Here is a 22,094-nt window from a genome sequence, read left to right on the forward strand (position 1 = left end):
CTACCTTGCTGGTGGCTGGCAGCAGAGAGAGGCTCGGGATAAGGATCTCTGTATAGTTCCTCTCTTTATCATACTCCTCATGTAGCCCCTCTAACTAGCTTGAGAATAGATATGGGCAAGCTGGGCCATTTTATATCTTCCAATTGTTGGATGCTTTTCTTTGGACCGTGCAACCATGCCCCTAGATTAACACTACTCCCATGGACTCAGCCAGCACAAAAGTTGCTCTTTGCCTCCTGGGCATTGAGGTCCTCCTGAGAGCACAGCCATAATAAAGAAAAAGAGCTAGAGCTGCACTTTCCCTGAGGGAAGTGGAAGTGTATTCTGAATTGATTTAAAACCAATCCAATCAAAAGAATGAAATATTCCTCAGTCAGGTCAAACTGACCAAAATGAAGTGTTTCATTTCAGATTCATCTCCCCCCACCCTTCAAAATAAAATAGAAAAAAAAAATATAAAAAGAAGAACACTGCAGGTTTTCAGCACAATCACATTTCTTCCCCATGGGAAACAGCAAATCTGTGGAAGAGGCAAGTTTCCTTGGAAAAATCTTTCTCATCAGCACTTCTCCACTGTGTACAACCTGCAAAAAGCCCATTGCTGTGATCTGGGGGCTTCCCAGGAATTATGGCTTAGGTGCTTCTTGTATCTGTCCCTAAACCAAGCTCCCTGCTCAGGGGATGTTTCCCAAAATCCACTGCAGACAACATGATGTCAGTCCTTGGACATCATCATGCCATACCTAAGATAGGCCTCTACCAAACACTGATGCCCCATCCTAACCCTTTTCTTGTACTTGTATTTCTGCAAAAAATAATGTGTGTGTATACATATAATACAGGGGTGTGTGTGTGTGTGTGTGTGTGTGTGTAAAATCCCATTTTGTATTGCTGGAAAACACCACCATCTTTGGGGAATATTGCTGCCTAGCAGGTGAAGCAGGACTTGCACAGCATTGAGACATTTTCTCTGTTACATGGGTCCGCGGCTGAGTGCTGAAATACAGCCATCTGCGCTGAGCCAGGCATGACAGCAACACATGAGGGTCCTGGAAAAGAGGAGGAAAACCTAAGGCATTTTCCTCTTTCCTGACTGCACGGCTTGGCTTGCAGCACCACCTTAATATCTTTCCCATACTTGCTCTGACACTGCCTGGAAAACGGCGCACGGTTATTAGCCCTATGTTCTTTGCAGCAAGCTGAAACGTTGAGAAACGATAAATTAGATTTTCAGAGGATTTTTCTGAGAGCAGAAGACATGAATTGCTAAACGCTTTCCCCAACAGCACCAATGGATGCTCTAGGGAAAGAGCAAACAGAAAGTAGGTGAGAGAGGGCATCCGTCAGCACTCAGCCACCAAAGAACTTTTTCTCCTCCAAAAAGCTGGCTTTCAGCAAATCCCTTACAAAGACTTCGCGTGTTATACCAGCTAGCCAAGGAGTTGTGCAATTAGATGTCAAACATGTTTGGAGAACAAAGTGTGTAAACGGGATGTAATGCAATACTACGTGTTTATTTCTGAACATGAATCCAAGCAAATCCATCCATGGCCACTTCGCAAGATGAATAAAATCTACCAGCTTAAGACGTCTTGCAGTATTTCTTCTCTCTCCTCTTTCACTAAAGAACCGGGATGAAATGTTTTTAATAAAATGCTCTTTTTTAATACATATATATATCAAAGTTCAAATAAATCTTTACTATAATCAGAAGAATGCAGAGAATTGTAAAAGTTTAGAAGGGGTCACTTCTGACTGGCCCCTACTCCATAAAGTACAGTTTGATGTCCTGTAGTTTATAGCTGTACAAAGCCCAGCTCTTCTGCATTCAGATTGGCTGTTAATGTTGTAATGATGTTTAACTGCTGACAAATGAATTACAGGTGGGGAGCGCATTGCCCGTTTAAGACAAGGACTGTTTAAGTAAAAAAATCTGTCATTTTTATTTGGTTGCTTTTTTTATGTTTCTTTTTAATTCCCTCAAGCAAACAGATTAAGGAACATCATAGCCTGTCAAGTAATGTATGTTTGTAAAAACACCACATCTCTTTGATGCGTCTATCATGCACTGGAGAGGAGAGAGAGGGGTTTTCTTTCACTTGCAGTGTAGCTTCTTTTTATTTTTTGCCACTAATTATGGAATTTCTCATTAAAATAACAAGAAGCACGTCTGGCTGGGATTCCAGCACATGTTTCCACTTTTGGAAACCAATGGGAACCGTATGCTTTCTTCCTTCTTCCATGTCCCATGCAGCAATGGCAGTGCAGAGGCCAGCATCAGCATCCATGCCTTGCTCCACCACCCCCAGCGCCTGGCCATGAATGAGAAGACACTCTCCCAAAGGCAGACCCAACTCACACTGGGCACGGGGGTGATGCTGCGTTCACCAGCTAATTTTAAACTTTTAAAATTCATGCCATTCCCCAGGTTTTGGACCTGATTTTTATTTCTTGCTCCTCTTAGGCCTTCCTCCTCTCTTCTTCCACTCTCTCCTTGTTTTGTTGCATTTTTTCTCATGGCAAAACTAACTTATGCAGACCTGCGGTGGTTATTTATAAACTCTCCTTGAACGCCAAAGCACCATGAACAATCATTTCCCTTCAGTTTACAGGAACATTCAAAGTGCTCCGAAACATATTTTCGACATAACTCATCACTTTGAAGATGCGTCCAAGCTTTTGTTCGTGTTTATTGACAGGAAGTTGTTTTTCATGGCTCAAATCGGGAGGGGGATGATGGAGGGGGGGGAGTTGCCAAGCAGTTGAAGCTGTACCCTGCAAAACCCGACCCTGCATTCCTGGCATGTGTGTTGGCTTCCCCCAGCCACCCACCACACAACCCCACTCTTCTTTTTCAGGGGGGGGAAAATGTTGTGGGAGTTTAAAAAGGGGTAGACTAGACCAAGGATGGGTGTGGGCAGGTGAGAGGGGAGGAGAAACCTCTGTTATCCATCATGGTTATGGAAGAAGAGGGTTTTTGGCCCTGGAGAGCAGGGGTGAGGCACAAGCCCCCTGTTTTGTCTCCTGGAGGGAGGCTGTGCTGGGGGATGGGCCAGCAGTGCTGTTTCATCCCCTTTTGCAACTTGGATGCTTAGGGGAAATCATGACTCATGGCGAGGGGAGGGGGAAAGGGGGGGGCTGGCTGAATCACCCTGCCATGGTGGGGCAGGGCTCTCTATCCCCGGCTCTGGGGGCTCACAGAGGGGCTTGTTGGGCTACTCTTCATGGAGATGGAAAGAGGTCTGCAGGGTGGCCAGTTGAGGATGGGAGTCCTTCCAGGTGGGGCTGAAGAGTGGGGGAGGAACTGGGGGAACTGAGTGGATGGTGATGGGAGATGTGCAACACAGATGCCTACCTGCTCACCACTGCATGCCAAGAAAGAAGGTCAAGCGCTCCTGGTTCCCACCTCAAGTCCCAGGCAGTGTCTTCAGGGCATATCCTCTGCTGGCTTCAACCATACTGAACTTCAATGAAGAGCAGCATCCTTTCTTGAAGGGCATGGTGATACTCATCTCCTGCTCCACAAGCTGATCCTGGTGGAGGAATGCAGCAGAGGAGCAGGACAAGTCCCTGGGGTGCACAGGGAAGAGGCAACAGAGACCGAGATGAGGACCTCAGCCAGCCAAAGAGGACTGCCATCACAAGAAAAAGCACCACGTGAAATGCAATAGACCCATTGGTCTTGACCTCACGGACACATTTGAAACTGCTCAGCAGCCCTGGCACAAATTGCTGCTGCACTCTGTTTAACAGGGAAAAGAGAGATTTTAAATAAGGTTGTATCAACCTTTTTATATTGACAATGGGACTGGTTATTATATACTGTGTGCCTGAGGTTCTTCCACTGGAAGGAGCGTAATGCAACACTGGGGGCAATTCTTGATTCCGCTTACTCCCAATAATTATTACTTCTTGGCTTGTTGCTACACTATATAGTGTAATGTTATTGCTTGGAATGGTATGTTAACTTAGATTTTACTGATACCATGTGTTCTCCTTCTTTTATCCCAGTAGTGTGTCAAGAACTGTTTTTCTAAGGATGGTCAAGGGAATATGATTCTAATATTACTGTAGATGATATAAAAAATTTTATAGACAGTATTCCACGTTTGAACTGGGAGCCCAGAATTCAGCCACGCGGGCCTTAATCAGACATTTGAATTGCACATTTTGAAGGCTGAGATTGGCTGGTGAGGTAGAAAAGGCACTCACTTGATTACAGGCAATAGCCAGTTTGAAAGTCAAGATACTAGACCTGCACTTAGAGAAAACCAAACCAAAACCCTCTGAAAGCTGGGCTTATAATATGCAATTTCAGGCATCATTTGGCTCCAGAAGCATGATTTAAAGCAGCCTGAAAAATATACAGGGACACATTGCTTACTGTGTTACTCCCATGAGTCGACCCATAAAACCGTGCCTTTTAATGTGACAGTCACCATCTTTGTTGGCAGAGCTGGGGTAACAGTTAGGTCCTCCAAAACTCAGAGCAGGAACTGCAAAAGGAGCTACAGACCAAGGTATACTGATGATTACAAAGGAGCTTTGCATATTGTTTGGCCTGGCAACAAAAAGCTGCTTGCAGTTTTTTTTTATGTCACTGTGCAGGGATGTGCAAGGTAAGGGCAGGGCAATAACTCTCTGCTTGCTCAGTCAGACAGTAGAGCTCGTACTAGCTCTGCATAGCCCTATGATGCTCCCAGACAACAGTGTGGTGCAGAGCACAGCCCCATGAACACTCAGGAGGAGGAGATGCAGGGACTGCATGCTTGCTTATGGCACTCGGAGTGATGCCTGGGGTGGGATTGCAGAGTGGAGCTGGGCTGCTGAATCTTTCTCCAGGGATCAGAGCACAAGGATTTGCTCCACTAGTTTCTCTGCTTCATGCCAACATTTGCAGTGCCATTTCTTTTGCATCTGAAGTTTAGGGTTTACCCACCTTTGGAAGCTGCTGGTTCAGCTCCCATGAGCAACTGCAGCAGACAGGGACTCTGCACATCTATCTCTGCTGCATTCAAGATTTCTGTGTTTACTAACAGCATGGTTTCCTATTCAGTCATCAAGGTATTTCTTGATATGTTTTATAGCAGAACAGGTTCCCATGTGCAAAAGGAGGGGACTTTGAAGGCAGACAGCAACAGCAGGCAGAGTTTTCCAACCCCGCCAAACTTTTACGAGCACTTCCATAATGGCATTTCCAACACTTGGGCCACAACTGCAGTGACAGTTGACGCCTCATACATCATAATCTGCTTTCTATTTAAAAAACAACGATGCTGTTTTATTTATTGCAGGCAGTTACCTTCACACGGGTCAATTGTGCCTGGAAATTCCAAAAATTTTGTCTCGGCAGCAGGCGGGCTTGCACTGTCTGACACTGTGTTCATCATTGCAGTCATCACTGGGGCTGCACTCTCCCCATTTTGCACGTCACTGCATTGCCTTGAAATACTACATGCCTGCTACTGGCATGATTGCTGGAGCTTCAGAGCTTTCCTTGGGGGTTTTGGCACCCTTGGGTGTGTCTTTTTGGGGGGTTAAGGTGCAAAGCTTTGCTCGTAACCAAAGAGAGCTTCAATTATACTGCAAGCTGGTGGTGGCACATTTTCCTGACTTTGTGACTGCTTACACAGCTCAGGCAGATGGACATCTGTTTCTCTTTCTCTGGACATTCCCTTTATTTTGCTTCCAAAATCTCATCAAAGCTAACTTCTGGGACATCCTGTACTTGTCTGCAATTTCTCATCAATTGCTTGTTGCAGTTTGCATTGAGCACAAGAACTAGCGCAGTCACTAGCTTGTGCTTACCAGGAGCACTCAGTGGTGAGAGACACCCTGGAGTGGGGCAGTGGTGCCTCAGGAGGGCCAGCTGGTATGGGACAGAGCAGCAGAGGGTGAACCAAGGTGACGGCTAGAAGGAGAAGGCCTCCTTAGCAAAGCAAGGGCAGGGGAATGGGGAATGTGGTGGAGTAGGAGGTGCACAGCAGTTCACCAGGAGGGAGATGAGCCAGGTGGGCTTATGGTCAGCTCCTTCCTCAAGCACCCTTGGGACAAAGAGAAGCGAGTGACACCAAACCTACTGACTTCCACATATATATCAATGAAAATACTTCTACTCACTGGCTTATCTGGTGCTCGTCACTTTAAAAAGTGAAGGCAAAGCTTTCTAGCTGTAAGGCTAAGGAGTAAGCAAGCTGGGCTGAAAAGATCTTGGATGAAACTTTAGCTTAGGTGAAATCATTTGTTCATAAGCTTCAGCCAAACCACTGACTTTGCAAAGCATAGCTGGGCTCAAAGCAGGACAAACACCTGTCCTGGAGATCTTTCAAAGCCAGAGCTGTCCAATACTGTGTGTAACTGCCCAAATTAGATCGAAGTATCCCCAGTTCCTCCTCTTCCTATTCATACTTGAATAATAGTCTCTCTGTTAAAAAACACAGGGAAGTACACACCTGGACTGTCTAATCCAAATGAGGAAGGTTGTTCTTACGCACCCATGTCTGAATGTGCCCCCTGCCCCCCATATCCTCTGAGGCTTTATCTACCAAGCTGAGGACACCCACACCTTTGAAAGTCTGGCAAAAATTTCTGTTCGTGTCTTGCAGTCTGGCCAGATCAACCCATTTCTGTGTTGACGTAGCCTTAAAAAGAAATCAACATGGAAAGAGGTTCCCTTTACCTTCTGCAGAAACAAAGCTCCTTGCTTCACCCCAGCTCCATCAAATCATGGAGAGTCCATTGGAAATGAAATCTTATATTGGAAAACAATCAGCCTCTGGAGACGACCTATAGCATCCTTACCAGCATGAGCTAAAAATGAACAACTTGGACCACAGACACAGGCAAGCTCTGCTGCACCCTTGGCCTGCTCAACTCCCCTCCACTTGACATCTTGTAATGGGGGAAGAGCACTGCTGCTACCCATGTAGTCCCTGGTGGGATTTAATGGCAAAGGATCCCATCATGGGCCATTGGGACCCTCATTTAACTCCTCCAAGATATGATTGCTTCACAATGCTTCCCAGCATCAATGCTGGGAAGCCCTTGGTTCTGGTTTCAGACTGCTTTTCTTTGCATTCTCCACTCCCCATTTCTGTAACTCTCTTTTCGCATCTGCAAAATCAACGTAATGCTCCAAAATTCCTTTACCACTGACTAAGCTTTCTGAAAGAGAAGGCTGAGGCATTATCATTCCATAGGACTGGTTCAAAAGCTGTTGGTCCACAAGTTTATAAACATCATAAGAGATTTAAGACAGCAAAGTGTGAAGAACAGTCTCTCTGCAAGGTTACAGCTACTGTTCCTAGTTTCCCTCTCTCATGGTATACAACATAAAAAGCCCAGTTTCAATGGGAGCGGTTTGCAAATGAATCACTGTTTCCTAATGAGGGGAAAAGGAAAAATAATGTGCATGCATGTCCACAGCCAGCCTCTGCAGGGAGACCTCGATAGTGGCTGCTGAGATGCGGGATGCATGCTGCACACACCAGACACAAGAACAAGAGGGCCCTAGCTAATGCTGGGAAAGATTGCTCTGCTGTATTTATTTTTCAGACAAAACCCTGACCTGGAAAGCACCAACATTGTTCCAGCATGAGGAAGCATATTTTTTTTCTTTTTGGGACCAACATGCAATCTTCTGAAGCTGAAATTGAAATTTCACGCTTCTGAGGGCTTGAGAAGTTTTTTAGGAATCAGACCAGTGCTCATCTCCCTCCAGAGATGAGTAATGAGGCCAAATGCTTTTTTGGAATTAGCACAAGAACAAAATGACACAGTGCTGCAGAACTGTATTTTTAAAGAACGAATTGGATCTTTTTGTTATTGTTGTTGTTAGGTTCAGTTATGGGGTAGGGGGTCTGATGGTGGGGGGGAGCATCCTCCTGTTGATCTGGTAAATACATCATCTAAATACAATCTGCTCTAGCAAACAGGCGAGCCCAGGGAGATGAAGGAAACCACATTAAAAACATGATGAAAGTTGCCTCGAGGCTCCTTATGTCACACTTGGTCTTTGGGCAGTTGGGTTTTTTTATTTCTTCCCTTTTTCTTCCGTTAATAAACCAAAAACCTAGCATTCTTCACTTTGGTGTTAAAGGCTGAGAAGACCCCTCAGCTTCTCCCCCTGAACACATACACATGCATATGTGCATGCACGCTTGCATGCAACGAATGTCCATCACTTCCTGCCCAAGCTGCAAGCCAAGGATATGTTAAAAGCTCATGGGCAAGAGGGATTCAGGTTCCTGGCTCCCACTGGCTTATTAGGCTTTTCAGCAGATGACCTGCCTCCTTGGGTGGAGACAAAGTGATTTTCATGGTAAGTAGTCAGCTAAATGCTGCTCTGGGCCAAAGTAGACAATTGCTGTGGACACCAGGATCCCTTGGCATCTCCCAGTGGCTCCTCCAAGGGGTTTTAAGCAACACAGAGAGGAAAGGGACAATGCCAGGTGGGGACCCTGTGCACCCTATGGGCATGACCCACAGCTCATCATGCTGGAGAGGGGAGAGAAAGAGGCACCCCCCCCCAAACTGCATAATTTCTACCCTGTTGTGAACTCCCTTCAGCAACAGCAGAGCTAAATAAAACTCACACATGGTTTATTTTTGGATTAGCCCCCCCCCCCCGCCTTTGCTCCCCTCCCAAATTGATTTATGGCACTATTGTTCCGTACTCTGACCTAACACACCAAATGCTTTGAGCTTTGCAGCTCCCTCCCTGTTCCTTCCATCATGCAGGTGTAACTGCTGTAAAAGCGAGGGAAAGGAAGGAGAGGGAAGAAGGAAACAGAAGAGAAAACAAGGGGGAAAAGTTGAGGCTGCAGATGTACACATCTGCTTTCTGACTAATTCAGGGTATGGCACACCCGTATGGGTCCCTTTTTATTGCTAACATTCCTTATAAGTTAGAAACATTTTTTTACCACCACCACCCCCTTTTCTTCCAAACTTCAGATGTCCCAGAGGAATGTTTAAATTATTATGGAATCCCAGAGGAGTTTGCTGCTTCCCTTTTTAATTTGTTCCATGCTAGTGGCTGCTTTTTTAAAGCAGTGCCCAGCTTACTCTTTCCTAAAGGCAAGCCCAGGGCTCCTTGTTCCAGCTCTGGCACAGAATTCACTATAACTTTGTTCCTCAAATCCCTATGGGTTTATAGCATGGCTATAATAATTTACTTGATGCTGAAATTTGCGATTACCTGCTCTGATTTTTGAGCTTTTGTTTAAATAGAAATGTTAAAAATACCGACTTAAGCCAATCAAAAAAGGCATTATTGGCTGTTTTTCACTTGGCCAGCTTTCACAGGCGAGCTGCAATCCTGTAAGGCCAGCGAAAAGCCTGGTGTTATCTAGCCCTAGACACAGACTGATGTCTTTGCAGAGCCAGACAGAAAAAATCAATGTGTAGTAAAAAGGAAAAGGCTGGAACTGGCTTTTGACCTTTGGTCCAGTGAAGGCAGGCAACTGGGGTTGCAGAAGCACTATATGGGACCTGCTGGTTTTAACCTTATCAGCCCTCTTTGCCTTTTGACCACCACTCCAAGGTGGGGGAGCAATGGCAGATGCTGAGAAATTGGCCCAAAGTTGTCTAGAAAGTTCATAGCAGGAAAGGGACTTAAATTTATTCTTCTCAAAATCAGGACTGAAGTTGCTGGACTTCCTAATTCTTTTTTTTATTATTATTTTTTTCTATCATGAGCATAGTACAGAGCGACTCTGCCTGGCTCTGGTCTCTCTGTAACCCCTTTGTCTGAAGGGAAACCATCTCATCAGCCTTATGAATGTCCCTTAGCAACAGTTGCTTCCAAATTAAAGGCAGAAAAGCCTCAGATCCAGAGCAGCCATGGGATGACTGTACTAGATGAAATTTACAAAACTTGAAAGTATTCAAGAAGTCTTTTCTAAATATGGCAAGAAGAAAGAAAAAAGATCATGTCCAAAGAGTTAGGAAGGGTGACACATCTTGAAATATTCCTTGTTAATTAAGAGAAGGTAAGCAAATACTGGCCACACATGTCCTTAATAGCACCAGTTAACACTCTTAAGGACAATATTTTGTCAAATCAAGTATTGCTTCTTTGTGTAAGAGATTTGTTGTTCATTAAGAAAACAAATTTCAGTGAAAATGTAATGCTACACTTTTGTTGGTGAATACTATTTTCCAGGTAGCTCTGCATCCAGAACTCAATAGTTCCTTGTACCAGCTGGTTTGGGTTTTGGTGTGCACAGAAATGTCCTCACAAAAGCCAGGTGGGTCCCAGGAGCTCATCCGAAATTCCTTGAAAGGCTCATTCCTTCAGGCACATCCAGGGCATGATGAGGACACACCACACCCAACTTGTGATCCCACAGAGGAATGAACATTTAATACCAGAGGAAGACCATGGGCCATGGAGCAATCTGAGTAAGAAACCAGAAGGTGATTTAAGGACATGAGGCTGCAAGGTGCTGCAAGAGTCATCCAGAGGAGCACAATGTTGCCTTTATATGCCTGTTACTACAAGTTGTCTCTTCCTACCTATGGCCATGGGGCTTTCCAGGGAGCTCTTGGGAGGACTCAAAGAAGCTTCACCACAGCTTTGACATGAGGCATCCCCAAAATGACAACTCTTCTTTGAGGTCTGCCAGATTCTTTGGATGCATGGAGAAAACCAGGAGTTTCCCTGGAAAATCATTTGACCTTGGTTGGATGCTCATCCCAGAAGTCCTTGTTCACTGGGACTTCAGATAGGTCCAGTACACCACAATACAATCCTTGGATGTTTGTGCACAGAGCAGACACTGTGTCCTTCAGATGCATTTATTCAGGGAAATAACTACTTTGAGAATAGAGCAGTTCAGTGCATTTCTGCCCAGATAACTAAAATTACTCTTAATTTATGGACTCCAGAAAGACTTGAAAAGGGAGGGAGTGGTGACTAGTCCTAGAACCTGATAATCCCCTCTGCAGTGAGGAGCAATTACTGCTTTTCCACTGCCCAAAGGATAGCTAGGGGGCCATTAACTCCTGTTACTGCACTGAAGGCTTGGCGAGGAAGATCTCAATGGTACCTTGAGCTGGGTGAAATACTTCCCCTGCCACTCAAGGGCACGGGTCACTTGCCTGCTTTCACATCTCATTACTCATCTTGGTCCTAGGCTTCAGTTTAAAAACATTTTAATCAAATCAACTCCATTAGTTTAGCTTGTGGGTGTGGGGGGTTGGTGTTTTATTTTGTTTTGGTTTTTTTTCTAATGTCATTGCAATCGTGTGGCTCCACCCATGTGCTGCTTTGAAAAACCCTGTTCACTGATACCCAAAATCAAAGGTAAAACTTAAGGGCAGGCAATCCCCAGGAAATGAACATCCACTGACTCTCCTGTGAACTGAGACAGCTGAAACTACGTGCCTTTATGGGGAAAATTAATTTTATGTATAATTCTCCCTTCTATTTCTATGTGTGGTATCCATGCTGTTTCAATTTCTGTGTGACAAAATGTATTATTGATAGGAACCAGACCTGTGGCTGCTTTAGTACTTAGATATCTAAATACTTGCCTGCAAGTACCATCTATCACTAAAGCGAAAAACCATGTCACTTGCAATGTCCTTTGGGAAGGAGAAAACCACAATTCTTTCAAGATTTGCCAGTTACTTTACAAGTTAAGCCTGTCAGTTTAGCACTAAATCTTAGACTTAAAATGGTAAAATGAAAAAAAAAAAAGGTCCTTGTTTCAAAACTGGAAAATTGAGTTTGTCTGAGATATTTTATGCTTATGTTTGGGACTCATGATGATTGATTCATGGGTTTGGGAACTGCATGTGCTGACAGCTCTGAGCGTCCTGCCTTCACTTTGCAAGCATGGATTAGCTCTACTGTAAACAGGCTGAAAGGAAGAGATGGGTGAGTAAACAACAGCGGTCTCTGGCTTGCCATCACCTCCCACCTGCGAGCCGTGGGCTTTCCAAGCAGCCAGACTTCAGCTCCACCAGAGAGGTGAGGGTTTCCTTATCCTCTCTACAGCCAGATGCAGAGGCAGAGATGACTGGAGCTGCCTGCAGCCACCCAGACTATCGATGTGACAGTTAAGACCAGAAACTTGCAACCTCTTCTTGACCAAGGCATGAGACCTTTGCTGGAGGAGGGTTGGACCAAAGCATTTCAGGATGTAAAAGCTGGAGTAATGGGGATCAAAGAAAACGTGGTCTGGCTGCTGAAGAGAGCCAGAGCATCTCTCTCACAATGCCCAGGGATTTTAAGCTTTCTGGGTGTGCACGAGGCACAGAGCAGTTTGCTGTTCCTGCAGCTTGGCTGTGCTTTCATTGGTCGTTTTGCAATCAGGAGGTTTGTGGCAGGACGAATTTAATGGCATTCTTTTCTCACCCTCCTGCCTGTCCCAGCAGGACCTCAGGCAGCAAGAGGCAGATGGAGGAAGAGTCAAGCAGCAGTGTCATCTGTGGCACTGGCCCACAAGCGTTGGAACGTGCCTATCTGCCCCTGGCAGCCAGACCTCATCACTGCATCTGCCTTTTAGCCTCATGTTGCAGCACTGGGGGCAGTACCAGGCACTTTACAAACATCTGGAAAACAACCACGCTGTAAATTTGCTGGACACAAACTCATCACTTTGGCCCTTCCTGTGTGGTTATCCCATGGTGAGCTAGCAGCTGGCCTTTCTCCCCCCATGCTGGGCATGTTTAGGATCATAAATCACAGGACTGCACTCACTTGGTCAGGACAGAGCACCACCGGTGCTGCTGGAGCACTGACCAGTCACCATGTGAAGGAGCATACTCAGCATGCCTTTGTCCTTTTCCTTTGCAAACATGTTAGCATACATACCTTAAAAGATCATCTAGACCTTAAAAGATGCAGCTAGAGATGCCATCAACAGACCACATTGACAGACTGGCTCAAGGACCTGCTCAGATTTTCTGCAAATATACGCAAGCTGCATCCCTTGTGGGTGGCATTCTCAAAGAGCTTCACTTTGGTCTAAATGCTCTCTGTGAGTTGAGCAAACCCTGGATCTCTCACCCTGGGTATTTGCCGGAGCGATCCTGGCACGGTGAAGAAGAGGATCAAGTTGAGGAAAGGAAAAGGCTATGTTTACACTGCTTCCTATCAGGAGGGAGACCACAGGATCTATGTTTAAAGGGAGACGGTAAAAAATTCTCATTTCACAACATTTAATGAAAAACATCTTCTTTTTCCCTGAGACAGTTTTCACAGAAATGTCAGTTTTCAGTTTCTTTTTTGTGAGTTTACTGAAGAGCACAGAAGTCCATCTTCTCATTGATAAAATAGTAAAACCCCGCTAAGTCTGGCAAAACAAAAATAAAAGTAAGAAGAGTGCAAGGAAAGAAGGGATTGTTTCCTGGGGAAGGTCTAATACCAGTTTAGCTGCAGTTGCTAGCAGAGAATTAGTCCTACTTATTTTATTACTCCTAGGGGTCTAATTGTCATTAGACCTTAATTGTATCTTGGCTTACTTTGCAAAGCAAAGAAAGAAGCAGCCCGTGCTGGCCATTGGATGCAATCATCTGCTCTTTTGATATGCATGTGTGTGTGTCTATTATCTCCTTTCATCTTTATATAAACTAGGAAGTAGAAGCTGCTGTGATCCTACTGCACCTGACAGCTTTACCATCCAGACAGCTTTACAGCCCACTGAAGGGCTCAGGCTCCTGAGACAGAACCAACAGTGCTGCAGGGGCTATGGCTAAAGCTCTCTGAAGCAGATACAGCCTTGTGAGCTCTTGCTTTATTTCTTCTGCCACCCCTTTTGTCTTGCTGCCACATTCAGCAGGTGTTGCTCTTCCTTTCGTAGCAGATCCTTTTGAAAAGACATCAAAAAGCTTCATTAGGCACAAAAAAAGGATATTTGCTTAGGCTATAGTCATTCCCTAATTACCATATATAATCTTCTATCACTAACAAACGGAAGTAGCCATAAGGGCTGTATTTTTAAAAGCTTAATTGATCTGAATCAAGTTTCAGAATCATAGCCAGATGAAACCCTTCTGCTCGTTGAGTTTCAGGAGAGAAAAACGAGCGGTAGCTCAGAGCACATGCAAACAGCATCATCCCTTTTGTGTCATTTAAGCTCGGCAAGTGACTGCTCGACCAAGGTGCAAGGGAGGAGTGCTGGGAGGCTGAGCAGAGAGTGAACATGCATCATCCCTCCAAACAGGCTAGTGCTGGTCCAAGGTGGGATCCATCACAGGATCTGGCAGCTCCCCAGGAAGGTGCTTAGGGGCTCCAGGCAGCCTGCACCAGAGCTGAAGCTTGTCCTTCATCCGCCATCCTCCTTCCCTTTTCCCTAAATAATATGTGCAAACACCAGTGCCAAAAACTGGGAGATTTTCCCCAAACTTCTTGGTTTTGCTTCATTACCTTTCCTGGTCTTCATGGGATTAGTTCACCTCCTGGGTTTTTCATGCTGCAGAGGTTCGGCAGTGCCTTGGCTGCTCCTCCATGCACCTCCTTACAGAGAGGCTTTGTGTGGGCCCATCCCTCCCCACGCGGTGAGCGCATGTTCAGACCGAAGGGGTTGATTTCTGGGGCTGTGGTTTAGCTTTCTAATGATGCGTGAATGCTGGGGGCAATTTGTGTTTTTATTTTTATAAATAGATGTTCTATTTCCTTGCATTTTTGGTGGTGTGAGGTTTAGCACATTCATTACTCTCAGCATTTTAGGACTGAAAAAAAAAGAAAAATAATAATCAGACAGTTTGTGATTTTTCCTAATAGCATTCAGGGAATGGAAAACAACTTCCCCCCCCCCCCCCCCAAGCAACAGTGATTCAAAACATGAGGGCTGAGTGAGCAAAGTCATAGTGTTTCAAGAGCAATACCAGTAGCAAAGTGTATGGCCCTGTGGCTAAAGAGGCAGTGAAAAAAGGCCTGGGACCAGCTGTACCATTTAAAATGCAGATGCATTCAGGAAGACCATTACCACAACAGCATTATCAGCTTCACTCTGAGGTGAAATTTGTTCAGCACATGAATTCTCCTGGCCCCCATGTAAGCCTGCATACCTTTCACACTGTTTAGGATGCATCTGTATCTGAAAAGGGTTCACTGCACACTTTTAGAGTTAAAACATGTGTTTCAGTTCTCCCCAAACAGGGATTTTTCTAGGCACATAGAAACATCATTCAGAATTGATCAGGGATGCAAATGCAAACTGAAGCGAAGCTGGTTCCAATACAATATAGATCAAGATAGACAATATAGGTCTTGCAGTAAGTCTGCAACAGCAATGCAATTTCATGCATTAGCGTATAGTGCTAAGTAATTAGCACAATATGTCAGCAGGGTATAGGGGAATTAAGATAAAACTTGCACCATTAGGAGGAGAATTATTTTTTGATCATGTCTCGTATAACACAGTTTATCAGATAGGGGTAAGGATTAACATGCAATGGTTGGTTTTTGGTTGCCTTCACACATCAGAAGTGCATGGAATACCCTTGGGCTCCTTCATACTTCCCTTCATCTTGTAATTCATAAAGGCTCCTTCCTATGTGAGCACTGCAGCCATACAGAAGGCTGAAATTCTTCTGCACCAGTGTGGCTTTTGTAACATGCAGTTCAGAAATACTAAAACAACTCCTGGAAGAGCTGTTTTATCTGATTTTGATGCTGTGAAATCTCACTGCACCAGAAGTGTTGAGCTGCTGTCGAGCTGTCTAAGTGTTTGGATATTTCTGGGAAAAAAATCTCTGTTCCTAATACATGGTAGCGTAGCATCAGCTTCCTTCTTCCACAAACCTCATGACTTTGCGGGGCACTGATTCCCCTTGCAGGGTGAGAGAAGGGCTCGCTGTCCCTGTTTGTCACTGATTGAGGACAGCAGTTGGGAGGCCTGCTGTTCATCAGCCCCACAAATTAACTGCAGCTAAGGTCAAGTGGTTTTGAAAAATATGAAGACCATTGAGCCAGACCTCTGAGCAGCCAGTGAGCCTCCACCGTAAGAAAACCACAAACAAAATCAAAGCAAACAATGCACAGCCCTCTGACCAGGGGCTGGAAGTATTTCTGTGAAGAAATTTGGAGTTTTATTGAAACGGAGAAATTCACATCACCATGAGGAGGTGGCTGGGAAGCAACTGGATGGTACTTTTTGAGCGCGTCACTCTGTCCCCACCACTTGGCACCATCTGTGCTAGCTTCCTGTGACCTCGGTGGCCTCTCTGATCTATGCTTGACTTAGGTCAGCAGATCCTTAGCCCTCTCTGAAGCCCTCTGTGGTTGTGGGAGTCACATTTGACTTTTCCATAAGCGATGTGGCACAGTGTATACACAGACACACAAGAATCAAGCCTTTCCTGGGGTATCAAAAGCATCTGCAGTGCTTCAGTAGGCATACCTTGGCCTGGGTCAAAATCCTGGTGCTGTGCGGGCACAGAGGGATTCCCAGGGATGCCAAGAGACCAGAAAAGTCCCTTCTTGGCACCTAGGAATGGATACCTCTCCTGGAAAGAGGATGGAGGTGCAAAGAATGTAGGGTCTTTCTCTGCACTACGAGGTCAGAGCTGCAGGGTCATAATCAGAGCTGTAATCTTAATTAGCCATGGTGAGTGTTGCAGTAAGAAACAATGCAAAAAACTTGAATTGCTCTTTCTATTTCTCAGAAAAACTGTCAGGACAGCCATGCCTGCCTGGCTTTGCATTCTCTTTCCTGCCTGACCCCATCCAGCTTTATCCCCATCCCCTGCATGCTACAGGCAGCCAAGATGTGGGGTGAGGGACTCAGGCTGGGGGAATCTGATGGCCACAAGGTTTACCTAGCCTGTTCTGTTGCCGTGACAAAGGGCAGGCAAGCTACATGTGGGCCGCAAGTTGGGCTGCATCATTCCTCAAGACACCACAATCTTCCTGACTGCATGACTTCATCGCAGTGCTGAAATCTTCACAATTTATGGGGATTTTCATGCAGCTGGCTCTTGTACAGGGTTTCTCTTCTTTTATATTTATTTCACATTTTACATGACTTTTTGCATTATTTTTTCTAAAGGAGCGGCTCCCTTTCTCATAATGCAATGCTTTATTTTTTTGCAATGTGTCCAAGTAATCGTGGGTGAAATGTTCCTCTCTGGAACAAAGCAAAAAAAATGCTGTACACATTACACAATGGGCAAAGTCTCTGCAGCACGTCTGGGAACATCCCTTTGCCAGGGACCAAGCAGGCTTTTCAGACACATTTGGTGGGCCATATACCATAACGGCAACACACACACACAGCCTGTACAGTAACATGATGGTGGGCTTGTGGTAAGAGTTGGGCTGCGCTTCTGTTGCATTTTCTCACTCCTTACCTGGTAAGAGTTTGGCATCTTGCACACCATCATTGCATGTGGATTCTTGTGCCTGGCTGAGATCTGGGTACGCCTGCCAAGCGTGCTGGGCATGGCTGGAAGACATGGCCTGCCTAAATCCACCTGCATGCCCAGAGGGAGAGGTATCTTTCAGCAAGAACTGTTGGCTAGAGTTGGGGGAAGAAGTGGATCTTTAGCCTGACACTGCCCAGTGACTTTTCAGAAATACCCACTTTCCACATTTCTGTTGATTAAGGGAGTAAGTTAAGCATCAAGCTGCTCAGCCTTGTCAAACAGTTGTGGCTGCAAAGCCACCAAAAAGGAAAAATCAGATGCAGGAGGAATCTGAAAAGGCACTTCATACATTGGTTGCAGCTGTGCAATAGTTGCCAAGAGAGTGATTTTGGGTTCAGAATACCTGAATTCCACTAAATTTCAGCCTAAAGCTCCAAGTCTGCATCCCTCATCTGTAAGAAAAAGAGGAAAACACCCAGAGTTTTGCAGAAATAATAAAGGTGAACACGTACAGGTCCTGGGTCACATCAACTCATTATTCTTATAGCAGTTCCCAGCATGGTTTCTGCTTGCTTGCTTACATGGTCATTTACAACTTCCATGCCATCTCAAAGTCCCAAAGTTTTTAAGAACAGAAAATCCACAGAAGACAGGAACTGTGGCCTTCTGTGCAATATTAAACACCTTTTTTTGCATCTTGGAGAATATCTTGCCAATACTTACATCTGATTCTGAATCTTGCTTTCAATCCTGAGTCTACCAGACCATCCTGAGTATTGAGTGCAACATCCCTAAGGACCACGTCTGATCATTATGGAACTGCATGCAGCAGGAGATGCAAGAAGTCCATGCAAACATACCCATAAAGGAAGATATTTGCTATACGAAGATACTTGAATCTTTTCTGCTCCTAAAAAAGTCAGCAATAGTGCTGTGCATTTCTGAATGTCATCTCTAGGATCTTCCTCCCTTAATCACTTTACCTGTCTCTACTGACAGGTCTATCCTGGACCATCAAACACTGTGCAGCAGTTACCATTTGCAAGCGCTAGGCCTGCTGTCCACAAATAAAGTATTAAACTTTTTTTTTTTAAGTTAACGAGTTTTAATTTTACTGACCTATAAAGTCACCTAATTGAAAAGCTCTCCACATGGATGAGATTAGCTTGTCAACCAGGAACCGTCACTGTTAGCTGAGTGGGAGATTTGCATGGATAGTTCTCATTAGAGCTAATGCAAGTCATATGTGGCAAGAGAGTACACTTCAGAAGAGCTGGGTTAAAGAGTATGTGCAGTGAAAAAGAAGTGGGATACTTGGGTGAAGACTGGGATTGAATGATATTTAGGTTAAATAAAGCTTTTCTGACAGATGTCCCACAGCTTCTAGGATATGGACAAGGAACTCAACAGAACAGCAAACATTTAATGTGCCCCTTGCACCTCCCTTCTCCTCCAGTGCTCTGGTCAACAGATAACCATTATCTGCTGCCTGTAGTTGGTGATACCTGGAAGCTTAGGCCATGGTGGCAGAAGGTGTACAAACACATCAATTGGTCCCAGCCCCAGGGCATTCATAGTCCAAGACATGTGGGAAGATGCAAGAAAAATGGAGGGGAAAAAGTGGAAAAGAGACAATGATGGCCAGCCAAAACCCGACAGGTAACAAACCCAGGTATCAGCAGCAGTTGTGTTAATTACACTTCACTGGTATCTTGCCAAGGACCTGTTTTAAGGAGAAAATTTGGAAAAGGACAGGAAGCTTGATCACTGCAGGGTTACCCATCAGTGTGAGGAAATTCTGAAATGTCCTCTTTCCCCTCCATTAAGTTTAGACTGGGTAGAATTAGTGACTTTTAGCCTTTCATTCCAGATTTCCATCACAGGTCCCATCACAGGGACAGCTGCTACCAGGCATCTGTCAGGCTCAAAAACATATCCAGACTTGCATGCAACATCTGTACACAGCCACAGTACATCTAGGGCACTCTAGCACAATGACCTAAAATGGGCACTATCCCCAAAGACCCACTCATCCATGCTATCAGATCCAAATGCAAAAAGGACCATGAGTCACAAGCATGCCGAGCTGCAGCCTCCGCTCCTCAGCACAGCTGAAGAAAACCAGGACACTCCCGGTTGCACGTAATAGTAAGAAAATCACAGGGAAGCCCCAGCTCCAGTGAGGACCCATGTTGTTGGGAGCTGTCCAGACACAGAGCAAGAGTACTCTGAAGCTGTGAAGAGCTTCAGTTCAAGATAGGAGACAAAGTATTTCTGTTTGTAGATAGAGAGCAAAAGCAGACACATTAGGAGTAGCATTTTTGGAAGGACACAGCTGCAGAAACCTGGCAAAGAATGGTTTGGAAAATCCCTCTCTGACTTGACTGCAGTCACACAAGAAAGCAGGAGCAAAGCAGAGACTCGCTTTCCTACCTCCTCATACCACTTTGACTGTGATGTATCGTTCTCCTGAGGAGCCTACTTGGCTGGTGTATGCACAGAGTCAAGCAGGGATGACGCACATGGCCCTCCCTTTGGTACACTGGAAAGCTTGAGGTCAAGACACAAATTGCTGGAGAACATTTTGATCAGGAGCCCTCACACGCTCAAGTTTAGGAAAGGGAAAAAGAGAGAAGCAACTGTAGCATGAATACCCTGCCCCAGATGTCAGAGACACTATCCTGCACAGTAGGCTTGTCCTTCAGGCACAGCTAGTGGTCCCTCACCTCTGCTCCTGCCCATTCATCCCTACTGAAAACTACAGCGCCCGTTTTCTTGGCACTGCTCTAATTCGCAAGTTTGTCTTTTCAGAGACGAAGAAGGCTGAAGGCAAACTCACAGACTTCTTGTGTCCTGCATTTGGCTTTGTCTCTCACCCATGAAAAGAGAAATGCTGTCCTCCTCATGACTCCTTGGTAAAGCCCATCAAAGCCTTGCCAGCTGACCCAATGCTCTTCTGTCTCCCAGACACTGACTGTTGCTTTTTGCTGTGCCTTGGTTTATTCTCAGCCACGTCACTTGAAAGGATGATCAAAGCTGAATGACCTCTACTGTTTTCTCTCAAATACTTTCTCCAGTGACTGCCCTGGGTCCTCTCTCAATCAGAACAAAGGGTAACCAAAATGACATTTGCTGCTGGCATACACAAGTGTCCCAAACTGCAACCACTTCCAAAAAATTCTAGGTTAAAGCCCTTGTAAAAGCATTGGAAACATCTTTTCATCCCTAAAATAAATGTAGATTCTGGGGAAAAGGAGACTGCAGCTTGCCTGTCACGGTAAGCATTTGCTCCTGGGCAGATGTCTTTTTCCCAATGGGAGACCATGAAACAGAACTGTGGTAGAAAACCGGCATGTTGACAGTCAAATTAATTAATACTGTCCTAGAACAAATTCTTGGTAAATGCTGTAATGAGCCAGCTAAGCATGTTGTCTACAGAGGAAACAATAAAAAAAAAAGTTGCAAAACAGATTTTCTTGCAAAATCCTTGCCCAAGAACTCCAAACCTGCAATAATCTCTGGCTCCTGCCACACAAAAGGTACCTCTGGCTTTATCTTTCACCCAACACTTCCCTCACTGCCAAGTATTTTAAAACCTCACAGCAATATGCTTCATATGTCTCCCAGACTGACTGCAGGTTGGGGGGATGTGGAGAGGACACAGGGAAGTGAAGCGATTAGGCCAGCAGATGCCTAAATGCCATTTGCTCTGTGTACCTCGACCACAGTCAAACTTCATCCCTGGAGTAAGACTCCCTCTGACAGCTTCTCCAGCTGTTTGCATCTAAGAGTTTCCCAGCAGAGAAGCCAGGTGTCCTACCTGAGTGTGCGTACACACGCTGTCAGCCACCACGCTTTTAAAAACTGAGTATAAAACAAAATGAAGAGAGCAAGCCCCAGTCTGTCAGGTGCTATCTATCTACCTCATCACCTGGGGAAAATGGCTTCAGTATGTGCCACAGATATGAAGCTGCCTGTTCCCAAGGTCTCACAGCTCAGAGCCTGTACTAAGCGCCTTCCTCCCATACTCCTCCTTTCAACCAGAAAAAAAGGGATGTACCTGTTTTTATTCACTTTAACATGCTTGAGTGTATGCGGACAGTTGCTTCACTTGCTGTTGCCATTCGAAGGGACTGGCAGAGCTGGGACTGCAAGGTGAGAATTGCACCAGAAACATCAGGGAGTCAAACTGGAAACATATGGATGAAGCATGAGAAAAATTTGGGATAAGTTTCATGGCTATTCAGGCCTGACCCTTAACCCCTACTTTCATTTCTCACAGTCCTGCTTTTGTCCAAACCACCCTTCCAGCATAATTTTCTTTCTCCTTGCATGAGGTCACTGTTCACTGTAACTCTTCCCTTGTATTTCTCTGGTGAGACTGACCAGTGCATTCTTGCAGAGGATTGTGATGACTGGACAGACTGAAGAACTGCAAGAAAGAAAGGAAAGGTCCTTCTGCAGCACAGGACAAGTGGCTGTAATATTTTCCTTCCTTTTTTTGCTTACAAAACCTCGACTGCAGCTAGGGAGCTGGTGGAAGAGGCAGCTGCTGCAGGGCAATACATTTCATTGCTGCAGCCTGTGCATCCATCACTGAGGGAAGCCAGACCTGGACAGTACAAGTTAAACCCAACAGAGATACTAGCACTGATATTAATGAGCAATAAATCGAGCCCAGGAATTCAGCCCTACTTTACACAGACCTGAGGAAATGTTCAGATAAAACCAGAAGAGATTTACCTCCCTCCTGCTCTCTGCGCCTTTTGTGGCAG

The 22,094-nt window shown here is 45.2% G+C and overlaps 2 long non-coding RNA genes across 3 annotated transcripts; both read right to left on the minus strand.

The window, feature by feature from the left end:
• Positions 1-1,495: 1,495 nt before the first annotated feature.
• Positions 1,496-8,511, minus strand: LOC138685167 (uncharacterized). Of its 2 annotated transcripts, XR_011324451.1 has the most exons (3): positions 5,303-8,511; positions 3,356-3,533; positions 1,496-1,621 (listed from the first exon to the last, which is right to left on the minus strand). It is a non-coding gene; the product is annotated as an uncharacterized lncRNA (long non-coding RNA). The 2 variants fall into 2 exon arrangements; XR_011324450.1 differs by having other exon boundaries at positions 3,356-8,511.
• A 152-nt stretch (positions 8,512-8,663) lies between these two features.
• Positions 8,664-21,653, minus strand: LOC138685168 (uncharacterized). The gene is made up of 3 exons (XR_011324452.1): positions 21,380-21,653; positions 14,378-17,771; positions 8,664-13,817 (listed from the first exon to the last, which is right to left on the minus strand). It is a non-coding gene; the product is annotated as an uncharacterized lncRNA (long non-coding RNA).
• Positions 21,654-22,094: the final 441 nt, after the last annotated feature.

This window comes from Haliaeetus albicilla, chromosome 4 (genome assembly GCF_947461875.1).
Source record: "Haliaeetus albicilla chromosome 4, bHalAlb1.1, whole genome shotgun sequence".
NCBI classification, from domain to species: domain Eukaryota; kingdom Metazoa; phylum Chordata; class Aves; order Accipitriformes; family Accipitridae; genus Haliaeetus; species Haliaeetus albicilla.